General features: G+C 44.5%; 1 long non-coding RNA gene and 1 pseudogene across 1 annotated transcript; one reads left to right on the top strand and one right to left on the bottom strand.

The window, feature by feature from the left end:
* Positions 1-299: 299 nt before the first annotated feature.
* LOC136462878 (calmodulin-binding protein 60 B-like) lies at positions 300-5,660 on the bottom strand (annotated as a pseudogene).
* A 14,566-nt stretch (positions 5,661-20,226) lies between these two features.
* Positions 20,227-21,082, top strand: LOC136462877 (uncharacterized). The gene is made up of 3 exons (XR_010760837.1): positions 20,227-20,376; positions 20,455-20,667; positions 20,946-21,082. It is a non-coding gene; the product is annotated as an uncharacterized lncRNA (long non-coding RNA).
* Positions 21,083-21,792: the final 710 nt, after the last annotated feature.

The raw sequence follows: 21,792 nt of genomic DNA, 5'->3' as shown, positions 1-21,792 counted from the left end.
GGTTTCCCTTTCATTTCAGTAGAAGAGTGCAGTGTCCTTTGAACCCTGCGACAGTTTTTTTTTTTTTTTTTTTTTTTTTAAAGAGATGGCAGGAGCTCTACCTTCAATAGATTAATGTGGCTCAGTTAATGACGCACAGGGGTCAAGGGTTGCAAAGATTGCCGGTAGGACAGGGCAAAATGAGCAATCTAGGAATTACTTGTTGATACTCCAAGGAAAAAAGATGTGGTCTCGTATAAAATTAATGAATGTTACCAGCAAGGGAGTTCTGCAAAAGACACTTCAAAAAGCCATGCATCAACATACACACTTTAATCTTTGGATTAATTCGCACTGTCACGGTATTCTGCACCAGAAGAGCTAGGAAAAAGGGGTACACAAGCAGTCATGTGTTAACCTTAGCAGGGCTATGTTACACAACTAACACAAGCAAACAAGGTGAATTCTGTACAAGATAGCAGAACTAGTCATTGTACATTTCAGAAACTTGTTTCAACGGTAACAGGAAGGTATAGAGGGCAGAGAAGTACTAGTAATTTACAACGCAACCTTGACCATTGTAAAGCCACGATGTTAATCCTCCAGCTCGACCAGCTGCACCCTTCTCTCGGCAGCTTTCTTCCTGACGAAAATTCCCCACCTCATTGCCGCCTTGATCTTGAGCCAGCCAACAACAGCTTTGCCAGATGAATGGCGACGCTCAGTTTCGAACCCGAGGTTCGGTAAGGGAGAGGGCATGTAGGACTGGAAGTTGAACGTGTCATCTGGCAAACTGCCAGAAGCTCCACCCATACTGAAGACCCTCAGCAGCTGCTGCATGTCCTCGCTCTCAAGCATCTGGTGACTCTTCACGCGAATGTCTTCAGTGAAGTCATCAGCATACTGACTGTCACGGTTTCTGGGCCAATCACCATATCCCACTGTTTGCTGGCTGAATTGCCTGGCCCTGAGAAATTACTTGCTGCAACTGGCCCAGTTCCAGACCCATGGCATCATTTGCAGACCCTGTCAGCATGTTAGGTGGTAAGAACGAAAATGTGTCATCATATGGTGGCTGGACAATGGCAGACTGGACATTGGCGGATGAACTCTGGAGTTGAGATGGATGTGTTGCTGATTGGTCGACACCATACCCTACAGAATCAGTTCCACCTGAAACAAATTAAAGAAGCACGGCATTCAAATTTCAAAGACTCGTTATAACGATGTAACATATTTACATGTCTAATGTCTTAGAGCCTCGTATCAAATTAATATCCATATCAATGTAATTACAACAACAGTTTGGGTTTCCAGTTAACATAAGCTACAAACTGAAACAACCAACAAAATAGAACTCTGGTAATCGTATCTTTGCCTCAGATGCTGCTCACCTGATGGTGATGGCCCTGACGTGCTCGTCGAGGAGAGGTGTTGTTGATATGAAGTCGGACCACCCGCAGGAGCATATGTCTCAGCTTGACCAGTGGATGCAGCCTTTTTCTTTGGTTTAGGATTCAAAAGGCCTTTGCCATCATATTCAATGACATACATCCAGTTATCATATGCTTTCTTTACCAAGGCATCAGCAAACAGCTGTAAAGAACAATGAAGTTCTAGTCAGTTGCGTTTTTATAGGAAAAAAATATCATCTAAGCAATGAAAAGAGCTACTTCAACTGAGTAGGCAATTACTACAAGCTCATACTTTTCAGCTGCATGCCTGCCTGCATCTACAGAAGGCCATAAGTGCTCTGACACATTTAGTAAAGTGGTCATAATTCATGAACTTCTCAAAGATTTGATGATACCTTCCATGCAAGTGATATGGAAGTTATGACCAGTGGACACTTAAAAAACACATTTTCATCCTCATCGTCCTTGTGCAGAATGGAATGTAAAGAAATATCTCGATTGTAGATCAATGTAACATAACATCATGTTTGAACTGCAATTTCTTAAGGATTTCTAAGCTCCACAGGTTGACAATTCTTGTACCGAACTTGCACGATTTTTTTTATAAAATAAGAAGCAACGTCTCGCATAGTTTTCAAAGAATAGCATCGGTATGGAATTTAGTTATATATTGGAAAACAACTTAAACGTATGTAATGTCACTCAATATCCTGAATATACGCTAAGTTGATAACAATACTGACCTTTTGGCTATCATCAAGACTCTCAGATGAATAGAACTGCTCGCCAGAAATCAACCCACAGAATGCATAGATGTTGTTGAAAATAGCACCAATACTTCTGCCCTCATCAGAATAGTATATGTAATATTTTCCACTTAAGACACAAGTCTTTGCATGTTCCACAAGGGTTTCCCACATTTTGTTGGACATACCACTTCCAAGTATCTATCGCAGAATAGCATTTATAATCAGAAACCGAAACACATGAAAGTATAATAAGAATAAGTTAATAACACCCCACACACAAACTTACACTGCGTAATTTCTGTGGGTCCCGAACCACGAGCCTAAGGAAATCCTCAACTGTAGATATTCCAGATTTGTTCAGCCTCTTATGGAATGACCCATCCTTCCCTATTTTTTCCAACCTCCAGACCTCATCTTTCAGTGTAGGTGGATAGTGCTTCTTGTACACTAGATAAATGAAATTGAAATAGTTTAGATATATGTCAAGTGGAAATACACAGATAAATTTTTGGGACTTACATTCTCCTCTATGGTCCTTAACCATAAAGGCTTCTGTTTTTGCCTCACGAATGCGAACACCCTCACAAAATCCTGAGGCAATCTTCAACCCAAGCCTGAATTTCCTACTCCTTATCCAGCTAGAGTTATCTGTGAACGTAAGCTCCCCAATTGTCCCTACACCTTCTTTTAGTGTGACTTGTAGATCACCAGTTAAAATAGGCCGCTTTCCCTCGCGCTCCTTCACAAGGTGACTGTCAAACTCTTCCCCTGTCCAGCCCTCCTCATCTTCATTGTTGAAATCACCTTCTAGAACAACAATGTCAAGTTTGGCAGACGACTCTGGTCCAGAGGATACAACACAGCCAGTGCCAGCATCAAACAAAACAACATGAATTGCAGCTCCCTGCTCCCCTTCAACTTTTCCTCCAGTAAAAAGGGCAAGTGACAGCCTTGTCCGGAATTGGAGTTGCAGAGTTCTGCCATCTGGACCTTCAATTCGCTTTGGGGAAGACCTGTTATATTTAAAAGGAGAGGAAAAAATCGTTAGCGTCAACATGCTTCCCTATTTGGATTGCTATCTACCCAGGATGGCAAGTGAAGGAAAATGCTTTATTCTTAAATAGGCTCCATGAATAGGTCATTGATGAAGCAACTACTGCCACTTACTACTTACAGTGTTGAATTGAGTAAGAAAAATAATGTCTTGTGAATTTACATCTAGAATATAGGCACAAAGCTAATGTGTATAATTCTCCCTAATTTGAAAGTGATCGGCTTACACACTGCTAAGATGCTATTAATGCAGAAGGAACAGTGGAAGAACTTAAAGGAATATGCATTTAGCCTATGTGGAACAGCTTACCTTCCACCGATTGCTGCAGGGCCCAGTCTCCCCAGTGCGCGCTCCACTTCTTCACTGACCTATCAAGTAAATGAAGAACAAAGTCATAGCCAAATAAAGGAATGGATGCATTTGTGCTTGATGAATAGTTTCTACATAATGTTCTTACTACTCTACGAAGAATTGGTTCCAATGATGAGCAGAGCCTCTGCAGACCATCCATCTTTAACGCTTCAACAATAACACTGCATGGTAGATAGAGAGACTGTTTACAACAACTAGAATGTGATAAGTCACTGATTATTCTGTTATTAGTAAAACAAAACGCCAAGCAAGCAAGAGAGGCAAGTTCTGTCAGAGACAGGAAATCTATATCCATACAAGTGCAACAACTATGAAAGGAAGGTTGGAAGCGCATGAAGCAATGGCTAGTTAAAGGTGTGGCCAAGCATGATCAGTAACTGCTTGCGAGCTGCAGTCCTTATCTGAGGGGACATGTAACATGTCTGTCGCATTTTCATGTTATGCTTCGTTAGTGCCGGAGCTGTCTTTGACGTTTTCGTATAGTTCGAAAGTGTTTTGAACATTTCAGGACTGAGCACGCTGCATGTGTTAAGCCCTGTGTACTAAGGTGTGTTAGCTGTTTTCCTCGTTTAGTTGCTAGCTGCATGGTTGGATCACTTAACTTGCTGTAACTTCGTTGCTGTGAAGTAATGAAATTCAGGTTCTCGTGCTGTCGGAAGAAAAAAGTGCAACAACTATATTTTCTTAATCTGATTGTGTGGCAATCTGAAGTCTGAACTCAAATTGAAACAACAGAGGTACTCACTAAAACTATTAACATGGTGTTCAGCAACTCTTCAAAACGTGAGAAGTTTGGTAAAGTTCAGTCTTCAACTTGCCTTTGCAAAGAGAATACAGGTATATCGTATATGCAATTGAATTATAACACTGGTTATCAAAAAGATAACTCTATTCCTACTTACTGTTTTACAACAATCCATGTGTCCCAGAATCAATCTAGACTCATATCCACCAACACTGTATGTTTACATAGGCTACCATGCTCTAATTTCACTTGAGACATTTACATACTTCCTAGAAACGTAGACCAGACTTGGAGAAATTAAGTGGCTTTTACGTTAAGAAGAAACAGGCTCCCAAATCCACATTGAATAGGACTCGAACTTGAGTGGGCTGAGCATGCGACCACTGAACTACACCGTTAACCAACCAAGCTTGGCTTGATTCCTTTGCTTACCTGGTAACGCACACTCGACAACGGTTACTTCATCTATCTATTGAAATAAACAGGGGGCATTACCTAATTTACCGAAAACCCAACGGCCAAAGTGTAATTACTCGTGTCCAACTAACAAGGAGGACGTTAGGTCGATAGTAACAATATAAATACTTTCCATTTTGGATAAGGTAGCACTATGAATATTCCATGCTTTCATGAGTTGCGACTATTACATAAAAAACCTAACACGCACACCAAGATCAATATTTCTTCCAAAATTCCACGATCCAGCCAAGCAGTTTGCCATCATTGCAGCCATCTCCAGCAGCCTGCACCAAACCCTAGCTTAAACGCTGTTCTTAGCACAGACCAGTCACCAGTAGCCACTGAAGATGAACTCAGCTCGACGAGTTCCTCAGGTACTCACTACCATAACAGATCAGCGGAAAAGTAATCCAGGCCCAAATTTCCGATTGCATACAATACTGAAAATCATAGAGCTCCCGCTAGTGCTCCCCATTCATGCAACTAATTCCACAGCTTGTCAAACAGAAGCACATCACGAAGCTAAACACGCCCAAAAGTGGAACCCGGAGAGTTCCCTCACCTGGCCAGAGCCGGAGGCCGCGCCCTCTTGGCATCAGGGCGCCCGTCGCCGGCGCCGGCGCCGCCGGCGTCCTCGAGCCCACGCTTCTCCTTCATCGCTGGCACGAGGCCCCGAGCAAATCTGCACCGAATCCAGTGAAATTCGCGTCAGATTCCGCCCCTCTACAGTTCGGTGCGCGCGAAGAACCAGTTGGGAGGGGTGGGGGGAGAGATTGCTCACCTGGTTCGGACGCCGGAATCGGGGACGAGCCGAGGGCCAGCCGAGATCGCGGACGGACAAAGGGAAGAGCAAATTCCTTTATTGTCAGCTTAAACATATAACGATCCCTGACCTGCCATTGAAAATTATACGTTCCTTCACTGTCGTCCATTTTAAATTTTAAATTCCTTCACTACCATGTAGCTCAACACATAGACTATTGTTCCTTTGATTACCATTCATACAGATATTTTAGTTCCTTTCATTGCCACTGAGGATAACAGAAACGACGTCAGAAGACTATCTCTACGTGTAAGTGTTGTACCAATTTTGTCCTCCTTCCTGACAATGAAAACAGAGACCACGAGTGGTCTGCTCCCTCATCCCAAATCTTCTCGAGCTAGAACCCTAGATCCAATGTTTTCAAGTCGTCCAGTCGAACCTAGTCGCCATGAGACCGACCAGAAGACTTATCGCGATTAGTCGTCGACCAGAACAATTAGTCGAACCTAATCGACCCCTGATCGTCCTATATATCAGGATATATATATACCTACTATATATATACATATATATACTATATAGTATACACAATAAAGCAACCATCAAGAGCATCTCTGTCTCCTACTGAGTTTAGGTGGTGACTTACTTGTGGGAGCAGCTCATCACGAAGAACGACGACTGGAGGCGCACGGGGAAGACTGGAGGCGCGTGGAGCAGCAGCCGTCACGGACAGGAGAGGACAAGAGAGAAAGAGCAGAGCAGCAGCAGCCAGGAGAAGAGAGAAAGAGCAGAGCAGCAGCAGCCAGGAGAGGAAAGGAGAGCAGCAGCAACCAAGAGAGGAGAGGAGAGGAGAGCAGCAGCAGAGCAGCAGCAGCCGGGAGAGGAGAGGAGAGCAGCAGCAGCCGTCACGCACAGGAGAGGAGAAGAGAGAAAGAGCAGAGCAGTAGCCTCCTGTATATATATTACAAACCCTAGTGGGCCAAATTGGCAGCCCAACTAATCACCTGGAAGCCCAGTCAGGCAAGCCCAAAGAAGGCAGTGCCCAGCCTGGTCGTGTAGCCCCTGGTCGGACGACTAGTCGGACGACTAGGTTTCTAATCGAGCTAATCGAGTCGAAGTCTCTAATCGAGGTCATGGTACCGACCAGACCGACTAAATACGATTAATCGCGATTAATCGGACGACTTGTAAACATTGCCTAGATCCCAGGCTTGGTGAGCCCCGCCTAAACCCACGACACGAAGCGACGCCCGCCTCTGACATCGCCTGACACGACGCCCCGCCTCCGACTCCAGCGCGACGCCAGACCCGCCCCACGACGCCGTGCCTCCTCCTCTCCTCCCCTCCTTTTTCTTTTCTACAGGTGATTGAAGTTTGCCTTGATTTACTGGTGGGTTTTGTCCGTCAAGAGATCTGTCGAACTTCGTTCGAATCGATCCCCGCCCGGTCTACAGCAGAGACGACGACTAATACGCTACTTCCAGCTATTCGGATTTTATTTTCCCTGTTTGGAGTTCGTTCCCCTATGAAGTTGTCTGTCCTTTTTTTCACACATGCGTGCGCAGAATCGTGATTATTTTTCAACAATCCACAGAAACTGAAGACACGGGTGGTGAAGAAGAGTACCAATCCGGAATGGAACGAAGAACTCACGCTCTCTATTGAAGACCCTGCAGTTCCTGTCAGACTGGTATGCATACGCTTCCACCTTTCCTTTCCCAAATCTGTTGTCTGGGTTCTTTTGCCCCTACCCTTTCCAAACTCTGCAAATATTCTGAGCAAACGAGTAACAAAGGAAGAAGTACTACTACTTTACTGCTAGTACTAGTTTATTACCGGTCTTCCTCGATATGTGCAAGTGTCGCTGTTATCTGTACTAGAATCGATATGTGCAACCATGTTTCATACAGTGTGAAAATCAGGTGTCTCCTGATATACTAGTAGTAAATGCTAACTCAGCCTGCAGTCACTACTTGGAGGGGAGTAATTATTTGCCTTTTATCTTTTCGCTGAATCTTACTGAATAACTTCCATATTATGGAAATTAACTTTGTCTATTCTTATATGTAACTGATCAATTGAATTGATGCACACTTGTAATTTGCCATGTGCCAGCTAAATGTAATTCAAATTAAGCCATGTTTAGGATCTTTTAAGCTTCTTAGGTTGAGTGTATTAGTTTCCTGAGGCTCCCTGTGGTTTTGATATTTGACTATTTGAGTCTCAAATGGAAAGCCATGCCAATCAATCTTTCAATTAGTGCAGATTAGTGTTATTCTGGTTATTGTCCTGCATAAGAGCATATTCTGGTTATTACTGAATATTATTGATATTGATCAACAAATAGCAGTTCCTGTTTGCAAGAATATATATTTCTGATCTCTCGGGGTATAATAATAATATATGAGAAAACCTGTACATTGATAGTTTGATACAATTTCTTTAAATACCCTTTAAAATTCTAGACTTCCATTTTAAAGGTTTGTTACTAGCATCATTCTTACCTGTATCCTTTTCTCAGTGTATCTTTGTCAGTTTTGATGGGCAAACTACTATCCACATTTTATCTCATGGCCATAAAACTGAACTGTTCAAAGACAAAACATGTATCAGTGGCAATACACAGATACATCATACAGGAAAGGAAGGATAGATGTGATCTATACTAATATAATAGGCTTTTAAAAAACCGTAAGGTTGAGTGTCTGATCTCCAACTCAAACTGTGCAACTTTTTACCCAGCTGTGCTTTTAAAAAACAGTTGAGACAAATCAACAACTGACGCGACATCCCTCTGGATATAGATTGAGGAGACAAGAGGGACGCATGGGAACGCCGGGGCAAGTCCCCGACACATCTTGGCTTCCTTGCAGGGTAAGTGCTTCGTATGTTGTTCTTAGTTCTTCACATTTAAGTACAGACGACTACACTTTATTGCGTTTGCATTCACAGGATGGACCCTAAGTCCACTTACCTACTGAAAATCAGACTCACTGGAAATCCTAAAAAGCGTAGGAAAGAATTTTCATGCTTTCATATCACCAAGGTTGTCGATTCTGATCTATGTAACTTTAAGGATCTTGTGGAAACAATTGTGGATGCATACCCTCATGGCTATAATGAAATAGTATCTGTTTTTTACTATGATGAGGTCCAAAAGAATTTCCCACAAGTCACAACAGATCAGGAGCTTCTTGCAATGTTCAACAAACATGTTGATAGCAAGGAAGTTCGCATGACGATTACTTACAGTGAGCCCCATGATGTTGTTCTATCCCTGAGAGTTATACTCAACAAAATGCAGAGGTGCTTGATATCCCAAGCACTCCATCTGTGGCTTGTCCAATTCTAGCTGCAGCAAGCCAGTCCACCATGCCTACAACAAGCAATCCCATTGAGCCCACAACAAGCCAGCCCACTATGCCTACAACAAGCAATCCCACTGAGCCCACAACAAGCCAGCCTAGCACAAATGAGCCTACTGATGATGATGATTACCTACCAAATCCAAAACCGCATAATGAACATGTGGGTGTTGATGAGGAAGGTTTGTACCTAACTTGTGGGAAATCTAGAGCTGCTCTTAGCGATAGTAGTGACTCTGACTCTGAATCTGATGAGGAGTACCAGGAAGAGGATGGGCTAGTTGGGCAAGATCCTCTGCCACCTGTACCAGTTGTAGTTTATGACAAAGAAGATCCTCCAATGGGTGTAGGCAGCATATATCCCAACATGTGTGAGTTTAGGATTGCACTATCTCAGCATGCTATCAAGCATGAATTTGAGTTTAACATTGAAAAGAGTGACCTAGGGAGAGTGAGGGCATATTGTTCAAAGAAAAAAGACGAAGGGTGTAGATGGAGATTACATGCTTCTACAATGAAGGACAACGTAACAATAAAGGTAACATTTGAACTGTTGTACATATTTGAACTGTTGTACACATTTTTTTGCTCTTTATTTTCCGATATTTTTTTGCTCTTTATTTTTCAACATTTAGCTGAGGTGTCTGTCAAGGGTGGCAGTGGGTTCAAATGTGTTGTCAACCTAGATGAAAGAACCTATCATTGTAGAAAATGGCAAGTCTCGGGAATTCCTTGCAAACATGCAATTGCATTCATAACATCTCTTGGGAACCTTTGGAGAAACATGTTGACATGTATTATTCAGTTTAGAAATTTAGAGCAGCATATGAGATTCTTATCCCTGCTATGCCTGACAAATTCCAATGGCCACAATCTGACCATGGTTACTTTATGCATCCACCACTTATAAAATCTACATCTGGTAGAAGGCAGAACAAGAGAGCCAAAGGATGTACAGAGGCCAATGGCAGCACAACAAAGAAGAAAGGGTCACATCAATGCCCCATTTGCAAGGATTATGGACACCGTTGGTATAACTGCAAGGATGGTGACCCTGAGGATATAGCAGCTATGCTAGCTGAGAAGTAAGCATTCTAATCTTTACTTAGTTTGACTTGTTATTGATTTCATATTGCTTCCTTTTGAGATCTCATTGATGTTTATGTTCATGCAGGGGGCCACCAAAAAGAAGGAAGAAAACAACTGAATGTGAGAGTAGCATTGTTCTAGCTGACCCAGGACCAAAAACAATGCATTTTCCTCCTAGGTATGCCTCCATATACTTAGAGATCTGAAATTTAAATTCTGATTATTTTTCTAAAAAATGCATTTCATTTTTTTGTATTACAGCCAAAGTGCCTCGCTTATCTTAGATTCTGGAAACTCTCTCAAGTATGTGCCCAATATCCAATGTCATTTGTTCTTAATTATAGCGTTCTCAATATTATTCTCTAAAAGTGTAAAACTCACTCACATGCAGGTCTGGTAGTGGCTCAAACCAACCTGAGACACTTTCCATTGAGTACCCTTTGTTCACTTTAGGTGAAACCACACCACCAGCTGCCACATCCATGCTTATAGTAGAGAAAAAGGGTAAAAGGAAGACAAAGGCACAAGGGAAAAAAAGCAGCAACAAGTTATAGCATCATCAGCTAGTCCAGCAATGGGGACTAGAAGCAAGAACCCTCTAAGGCAAAGCCCTGTTGCACACACTAGAAGCAAGATAAAACTTCCAGATGTGAATTTGTAGTTCAAGCAACTCATTTGTATGGTCTGTAATGTTGTGCAACCCTCTTATTTTGCTTGATATATAAACTTATGGCCGCTTATTTTGCTTAGCAAGTATGAGCCTAGTTGAGAATTGAATGGACAACAATGGCTGCTTGAACCTGTTATTTTGTTTGGTCTGTGATCCAATGAATTTCTAGTTTGGTTGGTAAACATTTGAACTAATGAATATCAATATATTATATGGATGTTGTGAACCATATTAAGTATTCTATGAATATAATATTGTTGTCATATTTCTATACATGTGTTGAAATGTTATCATTTTTGTCACTGCATATTGCTGACAGGTCTCCAATTGATTTGCCTGTGTTCTAAAGTTCAATGGCAACCAAGGGATTGTTTTAGAGAAAATTTCTAAGGGTAAGATTGTCTTTCACATGCTATCTAACAACAATCTCATTGCATTGGATGACAATGACAGTGAAATGATTTGAAATTTAGAATGGATGGCAGTGAAGAGAACATATAATTTTCAATGGCAGTGAAAGGAGTGTTATATGTTTCAGTGGCAATGAAGGAATTTGCTCCAAAGGGAAGGGGAGCGTGAAAGGTCCTAATGGCTAGAGGGGGGTGAATAGCCTAATAAAAATTTCTACAACAACACTTAACCAAAATGGTTAGACAATTATGAGGCGAAGCAAGTGTTGCGCTAGCCTACTCAAAATGCAAGCCACCTACCACAATTCTAGTTTAGATAGTGTCTATTCACACAAAAGCTATAACACTACCCTATGTTAGTGTGCTCTCAAAGGCTAACTAAAGAGCCACACCAACCAAGTAAGCAAGCTCTCACAATTAGCTACACTAAAGAGCTTGTCAACTAGTTTGCGGTAAAGTAAAGAGAGTGATCAAGAAGGTTATACAGCCGTGTAGATGAAGAAACCAATCAATCACAAGGATGAATAACAATGAAGACCAATCACCTCGGAATCAATGATGAAGACAATGATTTTTTACCGAGGTTCACTTGCTTGCCGGCAAGCTACTCCTTGTTGTGGCGATTCACTCACTTAGAGGTTCACGCGCTAATTGGCTTCACACGCCAAACCCTCAATAGGGTGCCGCACAACCAACACAAGATGAGGATCACACAAGCCACAAGCAATCCACTGGAGTACCTTTTGGCGCTCCGCCGGGGAAAGGTCAAGAACCCCTCACAATCACCACGATCGGAGCCAGAGACAATCACCACTCTCCGCTCGACGATCCTTGCTGCTCCAAGCCATCTAGGTGGCGGCAACCACCAAGAGTAACAAGCGAAATCCACAGCGAAACACGAACACCAAGTGCCTCTAGGTGCAATCACTCAAGCAATGCACTTGGATTCTCTCCCAATCTCATAAAGATGATGAATCAATGATGGAGATGAGTGGGAGGGCTTTGGCTAAGCTCACAAGGTTGCTATGTCAATGCAAATGGCCAAGAGAGTGAGCTTCAACCAGCCATGAGGCTTAAATAGAAGCCCCCACAAAATAGAGCCGTTATACCCCTTCACTGGGCATAACGCGGGCTGACCGGATGCTCCAGTCAGTTGACCGAACACTGAGCCCCCAACGTCCGGTCGCTCGCAGTCAGCCACGTGTCCTGCCTTCAACGGTCATCAGTCTTGACCGGACACTGCGCCTGAGTTGACCGGACGCTGAACACCCAGCGTCCAGTCGTTTACAGTAAGGTTCCAAAACCGATTTTTGCCGACCGGACACGTCCGGTCATGCTCGACCGGACCCTGCCAGCGTCCGGTCACACTGTGACTTCTTACTGTGCTGACCGACAACACAACCGGACGTAGCCCTTCAGCGTCCGGTCGCTGAGCGACCCAGCGTCCGGTCAGTTGACCGACGCCAGCATCTTTGCGACCAACTCCATTTCACCTCTAACTTCTTCACCCTTGCTCAAATGTGCCAACCACCAAGTGTATCACCTTGTGCACATGTGTTAGCATATTTTCACAAACATTTTCAAGGGTGTTAGTTCTCCACTAGATCCTAAATGCATATGCAATGAGTTAGAGCATCCAGTGGCACTTTGATAACCGCATTCTGATACGAGTTTCACCCCTCTTAATAGTACAGCTATCAAACCTAAATGTGATCACACTCTCACTAAAACAAAATAGCTCCTATGGTTTATACCTTTACCTTGAGCTTTTTGTTTTTCTCTTTCTTCTTTCTAAGTCCAAGCACTTGATCATTACCATGGCATCATCTTCATCATGCTATGATCTTTGTTTGCTTCGCAACTTGGAGTGTGCTACCTATCTCATGATCACTTGATAAACTAGGTTAGCACTTAGGGTTTCATCAATTCACCAAAACCAAACTAGAGCTTTCAGAGCGCCCGACCGCGCACACAGTTCGATGTGCTGGGGGGAATGAACCTATATACTGTATATTACTGCTAACACTTCGCACCCGGCCATCGACTCGTCCATCGCAAATCGATCACTGACATTGGGCCCAATGCTGGGATCGGTATGATGGTCCCACCTGACGTCTACGGTACAAGGGCGGGTACGAGGCAGTACGGTGTGAAGCAAAAAGCGGAAGCAGGCCCCGCAGTGACAGTGACGTCGCAATCTGATAGGATGACGTGGCCTCGGCGCACGCAAATATCCCAAGGGCAGGAGAGTGCGGCGGGGGCAAGGGGGCGGGGGGCGCGGGCGGTCCACGAACGGCGTGATCTTCTGACGGGGGCGGGAGGAGATAATGATTACCACCATATGGAGCAGGCTCAAGGGAATAATCAACACGTGAGTAGGCTCGGTACCCCAACTAGCTTAAGAAAAAAAATATGACTTCCTTTTCTACGCTGACGTTTTATGAAAGGGAAATGCTATTCTTATAGAAAAAAGAAAAATTTCCCAAAATTATAATACGCTTACACACACATGAATATAGTTGTGAATTTGATATTTCTACCCCTACTCGAAATCTCAATTGTGATTTTACCCCTTCTTTTTTAACTTTATGATTTTGTCCTCTTCGTTTTCAAACAAAGCAGTCTTTACCCCTACTCTCTAACACCGTTGGGACTGGTTGGATTAAATGGCCAAATAAAATAAAAAAGAAAAGGCAGCTAGACAAAAAGATAGCAATGCCCCTTAGAAGCTTTTCTCCTATCTCGCTCGAACCCTCGCGCGTTAGGGAGGAATCACATTGGGAGGTTTCCCGAGCACGCGTTAGGGTTTGAGCGGCATCACCAGGCGACGCAGCTCCTCCTCCCCCTGCCCCCCCTGGCTCACGCCGGCGGAGGCTAGGACGCCGCGCGGGTTCCCTAGGCCTTCTATTTTACGCGCACGACCCAATAGGATAGACAACTCTCTCTCCGCGTCCTACTTTCCCCATCTGCTCCCACCGCACACACAGCACACCTAAGACCTAGCTTGCTTGAAGCTTGAGGCGCTCGATTCAACAGCAGAAAGCTTAAGCTCCGCGGCATAAGGCTCGATTTTGGTGATATTAATTTATGTTTATATGGATTGTTAGCTGAAATGCTGTTGAGTTTTTCTAAAAATTGTTGAGTTTTGCACTGATTGAATTGTATAATTATGTATCAAAATTGTCAAATTACTGACCTAAAAATAGGTGTGTAAAAACACAAATATCAAAATAAAATAGGAGTAAAAACGCATAGGCAAAGTTATCCGTTGGTTCAAAAGTTAACACCGTTAGAGGGACTTTACAAAGCAGGGGTAAAGTCTGACTTCATTCAGAAATCACAGGGGTAAGATCACAAAGTTAAAAAAAAATGATAGCAAAATCACAATTTCGCTTCAAAACAGGGGTAGAAACCTTAAGCCCCAATATATTTCATACCACCTCGACCTAGATGAAATAAAAATACTTTTTAACATGACAATGGTTCTTTTAATTAAGAGAAATAAAACGTTTTCCTAGCATTGTACAGCTAAAAATACCATTCCTTGCATTTAGAGATATTATAATACCATATCTAGTGCAATCATATTGTTCACACCAAATGATACTGAGATATGTAGGTGGCTTCTTTCATAACAGAGGATATCATATGTAAAGCTAAGCCAGGATAGAGTTGAAAAATTCATTTCTGAATAAAACACGTTCCGTCCATGTGAGCATGGTCGATGTGGGCGAAAATGTTAATAGCACTACCTATTAGACTTAGAGTATCACACAATTAGTAACACAAAGCAATAATGTGATTTCTCACAACAAGATGGCACACTACAGAGGCAATTATATATACTATGCCGACGGATCCAGACAGTGTACATGTTTCCTTAGAGATCGGATGTTGTGGCATAACATAGTCCAAACTGGAGAACAACTTAAGATCAGGAAAGGCAAGGGGTCTGAGAAATACAAATATTGTGGAAAATTGGAGACAAGGAACCATCTATTTTTTAACTATACCATTGCTCAAGTAATTTGGGTCTGGGTTAGGATTAGTCTGAGGTGGAATGAGAGACCTACTTCAATCCAACATTTTGAGGACTTGATGGGAATAGGTCTAGGCTCCATTAGAGATAGTACTATACTCCATGTTCTGGCCAGTGTGGCCTGGAGCTTGTGGAAAACTAGGAATGACTGGGGTTTTAATGATCACCTCATTAAGTCTGCCAAAGTTGTAGCTCACAAAGTCATGGGTTTTTTTTGTCACAGTGGAAGAAACTTAAGCCGAAGGAGAAGATGAACATGGACGACACTCTGAAGAAACTCCAAGAAGGACAGCATGCATGGTGAACCTGGTGATATGAGACTGATGTTGTTAGAAGAAAGTTGCAAAGAATGAAAGTTTTGTTTTGTAGAGTTGGTTTTTCTGGAGGTTTTTTGTGGAGGCACTACCGGAAAAACGTCCTTTGCCGAGATCCGAGATTTTTGCCGAGAGCAAAAACGCGGGCTCTCGGCAAAGAAAACGTTTGCCGAGCGCGGCTCTCGGCAAACACCGGCCGTCGGCAAGTGACAGGATTGCCGTGGGCCTGCATCTCGGCAAGCAACAGCTCTCGGCGAAGTGGGCCGTTTTGCCGAGAGCCGCGCTCGGCAAAAAATGCCCGTCGGCAAAACGGTCCTTTGCCGTAGGCCGCCCTCTCGGCAAAATCAGGCTCTCGGCAAAACATTGCCGCGGGCCCATGGCCGTGACCTGCCCTGACGGCGTCACCGCTTTGCCGAGAGCCCCTCCGTTACTGCTCTCGGCAAAACTCTTTGCCGAGCGCCGCTCTCGGCAAATATTTGCCGAGAGCCCCTCCCAGGCTCTCGTCAAATGTGGTTTCTATATTTCATGTACATGTGTTTCTCTTCTCCTAACTCTCTCCAATTAAATTATTTTTTCTTTCATATGCTCCAAACTTTTTTCTCTATAGACATACTACAGGTTGTACTCAATATTAAAATTTTGTGTATTTTTGTAATTATTTGCTATATATAATTAATTAATTGCATTTCAAGGAGTTTTTTTAATCGATTAAAATTTGAACAGCGATTGATTTAAACACGGGAAAAAATTAAGTAGAAAATGATATTCATGCTATTTATGCATTATTGAGGGCAAATAACATCTTGTTGATGTTTTTTTCACCTTTTATTTTACGAATCGAAGACCACGAACATATGTCGTCCAACGATTTAAAAATTCTTAAAAAAGGAAACGAAGTCAGAAAATTGTGATATTTGCAATGAAGTCATGGTATCACACTTGGAGGCTGTGGTAAAAAATTGAAAATGTTTCACACAAGTGGTTGCGTATGATTCTTACAATCTGAGACATCTCCGAATAAGTTTCATAAAGTTGAGAAGGATCTATTAGGATTTTCAAACAATGTCACGGTCGAATTAGTTTTGGAGTTCTAAACTTTTTGTATAGCCATTAGAGAGCATAAGTTGTAACACGGCAAAATTTCATATTTTTCTGGAGCCGTTTGCTGTTTATTAATTTTTTTTGGATATTATTTGCCGAGAGCTTCAGGGGATTGCTCTCGGCAAAGGTCTTTGCCGAGAGCAATTAGGCCCGCTCTCGGCGCAGATTTCTTTTTTTTTTACCTGGCCTGGATCAATGGTTTGCCGAGAGCTGGCTCTCGGCGAAGAGGTTTGCCGAGAGCTGCTCTCGGGAAAGATTTAATTTTTTTAGAAATATCATTTTTTGTTCAGTTTGCCGAGAGCTACTCTCGGCAAATAATAATTTTTATTTTTTTTAATATTTTTTTGTGCAGTTAGCTAATTAAAAAATTCGAACGAAATTTGAAAAAAAAATAACTTTACCGAGAGCCGGATCTGGGTGCTCTCGGCAAAGGGGGAAGGTTTGCCGAGAGCCTCCCAGATCTGGCTCTCGGCAAAGTGGCTTCACCACTTAACCGTTTCGGCGCAGCCCCGCAAGCCGAACCGTTTCGGCCGCAGCCCCGCCGCCGCCGCAGCCCGCCACGCTCGGCCGCGCGCGCTGCCGCCGCCACTCCGCCCGAGCCTCGCCGCCGCCGCAGCCCGGCCAGCCCGCCCCATCCCGCCACGTCCGCCCGCCAGCCCGCCACGTCCGCCCGCGCGCGCTGGCGGCGGCCGCCGGCCCGCCCCAGCCCCGCCACGCACGGCCGCCGGCGTCTCGCCCCCGCACGCCAACGACGCCACGCACGGCCGCAAGCAGAGGAGCGAGGAGGAGTGGCGCGCCGTCCTCTCCCCCAAGCAGTTCTGCATCCTCCGCCAGAAGGGCACCGAGTCAGTACTCTTCCTCACTCCTCCTTTTTGTCATTTCCAGTTACAGCTTGTAGATCTTGTCTTTCATCCATTGCTACTTGCTGCAAACAACCAAATATCATGATTTAGATAAGCTGTGGTCTCAACAAAATTATAGCAATTAGAGAAGGTGATCAAGGCATATATTCTGCAGCCATGCTCACCAAGTCCACGTCCAAAATTTCCTGGTTTTTAATTTCCCATGCAGCATGAGTTTCATCAACACAGCCTTTTCAAATATTTCAACATCAAAATCTAGGAGGCTAGTTTAGTCTCGGGACCAACCTTCTTTTGAGCAACTACTACAACCTTGTTGATTCCTTGCCTGGTTGTATATTTAGCCTTGAAGAGAGTGTGCTGTTGATGATGTGCTTAATCTGAGCAGTGTTGTGGATGCTAGAAATGTCTTCAATCTTGCTGATGAATTGCCGAGTAGGGTCTTGCTATCTACATTAATAAATTGTGTTGACTTGTGCCCATGTCTTATTGTCTAGCTGAAATTTTCTGTTCTAAAATATTTTCACACTTGGCCTTGTGCCCTTGTGTGAGAAATCCGATTAAAATGAAACAGAGTGAGGCACGAGGTTTACCTGATATAAACTTATCACAAATGATTAGTTGTGAATGAAGAAACCTCACATGCGATACTTCTAAAGCTCAAAAACCATGCAAACTCTTGTTAAAGGACTGGTGCTTCTGTTTCAGCAAAGATGGTTTAGTGAGATTTTATCATAGTACTGAGAGTTATTGTTCCAGTAAAATTTGCAGGATTGATTAGACTAGTGTGTAGTTACGTTGACTTTTCTTCATCGACGCTACTGCTACATATTCTTAAGAAATTCGAAATAATTTATGAAAAATGTTTCAGAATAATTTTATGAAAAAGGTTTGAAATGAATTCGAATGGTGAAGCTTCAACCGGGAACATGCTCACAGTGTGGTGGTAGCGCCTCCTATCGTGGAGACCTCCTGCCCTGGTTCAATTCCTAGTCTGATTGTTGTCATATATACCAGGAAGTTCCTCTAGAGTGGACCTAATCATAGGCCACCCGACCCAACCTGACGCGCCTAAAAAAACACGATCTGATAGTGCGTTGGGTCATATTCAAATCATGATTCTCAATCCACGACATGAGCTAAGTGTAAAAACCGAGAAATATCCTGATCCGGCCCGCTAGTGTGCTAGATCAGGTTTGGGCAAATATTTTGATCCGACACCTTTTCTCGGCTTGACTAACCGGATGTTTGATGAAGTGTAGTGTCCACGCTTTGTTTGGTAGAAATGTTTTGATTTTTCTTAGACAGTCTCACATGTATTTAAACGTGATATAAATATAGGTGTCGCGAAGAAAAAAAAAGCTTCAACCGTGGGTTGAAATCACTAGGTGGGCATCAGGGGTCTTCGAAATCACTAAACGGACTGAGATGAGCTGACCACCTAATGATACAGCGATTTGTGGTTTGCCACCCTTCTTTCGTTGCATGACGTGCGGGGCCACAAAACATGGGCCCACCTATCGGTGTCTAATGAATAACGGTCGTCTTCCTTTACCTTTTTTCCCCACCCCACTACGCCCCACAGTTCTCCAGGCCTCGCGCCCTCGCGGGTTTCCTTGCAGCAAGATCGCAGCCCAAGCTGCCGCCGGTCGCCCGATCAGGACGTCAGGTCATCAGGTGAGGTGGCCGCCCATCCAGTCCTTGTGCCCTTGCTCCGTCTTCCTCCTCTGGTCAGTTTGCAGTTTGCACCCTCTCCTCAGTCTCGCGTCTCCTTCACCGTCTGATGATATCGTTTCTTGGTTCCGCAGCATCTTCGCCTGAAATCTCTGCTGATTCGTCCAAGCTACACGTCCCCGGGTGGCAGCTACCAAGTTGAGGTAGCCACAGGTCAAATCCCCTCCTCCTGCTGGTTCCGGTCAGCAACCCTACCCTCTCATTCCGTCTGCTGATCGTTATGTGCGAGTTTTGGGTAAGTCTTCCTCCCACTACTTTGCTCAATACATTGCATTCGCTAGAGTTTCTTGAACCAGTGTATTGATACATCTTTTCTATATGCAGGACTTCTTCAAATGCGCCGAGGGCTACGAGACGAGGGCGGCCAAGGCGTCGGCCAAATCTTTTAGAGGTCGCATCTCAGACATGCATTACGAGGCGCGGCTCCAGGCCATCATCGATTACTGTGCCGTCTACGAGCATCGGAAGGTAAAGAAAGAAGATGCAAGATTAATGCATCTGACCAAAGAGCAGTACCTGAAGGTAAATATACAACATCAATATTGATTTCTTCTGAGATTGGGTAGGCTTGAATTGTTCTTATATCTGTCAATGTACTTGATGTCGTACAGGTGCCTCCTGGCCGGTGCGCCAATAAAACACGGGCCTGGCAGATGATGGTCGACAGGTGGGTGAGTGGCAATTGGGCGGATAACCACACCGTCCTCCGGGAACGACGTTTGCTGATGCCAGGTGTATCACACCACCAGGGCAACCTTAACATCCACGAATTCGGGGCTAGATGGGTACGTGACTTGGTGTAGCTTCATTTATTCTTTCAGACGTTTATTCCTGCATGATTTATAATCGTCTTGTTGTTTTCTCGTAGTCGGCTGCACATCAAAACCAGCCATGCGGAGAGCTCAAGTCATGGGTTCTGGCCCACAAGGGCAAGGCGACAGACAACATCAACTGGAACCCGGACGACCCAGCCGAGTCGTTCACCAACGAGAGCATCCCCGAGCGCATCAGTCAGTACACCGAGGCGGCAAGGGGAGTCCATGGGGCAGACTAGGATCCGCACACCGCGGACATTGACGGTGACATCGTCATGAGGGTGGGAGGAGGCAAGAAGCATGGGCGGTACCTCATCGGCAACAGCACGCTCGACCCGCACACCACTCCCACTCTCTCACAGGTCCGGACAAGCAGCACGAGCGGTAGCGTGCCCATACGCCCAAGGCAGGACACTTCGACGCATCGTGTGGCAGCACTACAGGTTATTTCTGTTTTATTCGTCGTTCATTGGTTTTACATTCCTCGAAATTGCTTGTAACAATGCGGTGAAAAATTATAGGCCCAGGTGCATGCGCTCGAGGAGCATAAGGCTAGGGTGGAGGAAGAGCGACAGAGGGAGCGGGAGGTCGAGCGACAGAGGTGGGAGGCCGAGCGGGCGAGGTTTGACGCCTTGGCTCAGTACGTGGCAAGTCTTGGCGTCACGATGGGTCGTCCAGCGCCACTAGAGCTGTTCGCTCCTCCACCGCCTTACCCATACCCACCTTACTCATACGTGAGTTCAACTTCTCTAACAAAAGCTCTTTACTGTACATGTCGGCCATCGTGCCGTTGATGTGATGGGAGGCCTTCGTGCCGTTGATATATATGTGTGCCGGCCATCGTGCCGTTGATATGTGGTGGGCGGCCATCGTGCCGTTGGTTTTATTGCAGGTTTTGGAAACCCCACCGTGCAGGGGAGGTGCTGCCGAAATTTTGATGTGTCTAGGCTTAGATTACAATTATATGCCTTAGTATTACTATAATTACTAATTTTTCTTCTCCTTTGTGCAGAATCAATCGGCGGGTTCGAATGATGTGCCTGAGCAGCCGTTGTCGGGAGGGTCGTGGCACCAACCGTATCCACAACTTCCGCCGCATCAGCAGCCGTCGGGAGGGTCGGAGTACCAGCCGTATCCACACCTTCCGCCGCAGCAGCAGCCGCCGTCGGGAGGGTGGGAGCCTTGGGGGTGAGCCTGTTGTTCTTCATCATGTATTAGCACTTTGTGACATGAACTTGTGTGAGATGAACTTAGCACTTTGAGATGGACATGTGTCGTTGGATTTGAGATGTTTAGATGGATTATAATGTGAGACATGTGATGTGGATGACATATTTGTGATATATGTGATGTGGATGATGTGTTATATTTGTGAAATATGTGTTGTTGAAGCTGGAAATATAAACAAAAATAAAAAAATGCTCTCTGGACTCTTTGCCGAGAGTAGGGCTCTCGGCAAATCTGCCTCTTTGGCGAGAGCTGGGTGGTCGGCTCTCGGCAAACCTTTTTTTTTTAAAACCACCTCGGCCGCAAATCTTTTTTTTTAACAATTCTTTGCCGACGGTCGCTCTCGGCAAAGAAGTTCTTTGCCGACGGTCGCTCTCGGTAAAGAAGCTGTCGCACCGTTAGCGGTCGTTTGGCCGTTACTAGGGCGCGCCAGTTTGCCGAGAGCTAGAGTTTGCCGAGAGCCTTGACATTACTCTCGGTAAATATTTTGCCGAGAGGGGCTCTCGGCAAAGAATCCTTTGCCGGTAGATGTTTTGCCGACGGCTCTTTGCCGAGAGCTGCTCCCGGCAAATAGTTTGCCGAGCGTCAACTCGTCTTTGCCGAGAGCTTCGGGCTCTCGGCCGGGAGTCCGG

Source organism: Miscanthus floridulus, chromosome 7, assembly GCF_019320115.1.
Source record: "Miscanthus floridulus cultivar M001 chromosome 7, ASM1932011v1, whole genome shotgun sequence".
Lineage (NCBI taxonomy): Eukaryota > Viridiplantae > Streptophyta > Magnoliopsida > Poales > Poaceae > Miscanthus > Miscanthus floridulus.
Note: the sequence above shows the minus strand (reverse complement) of the source record. Positions and strands in the feature narration are given on the sequence as shown.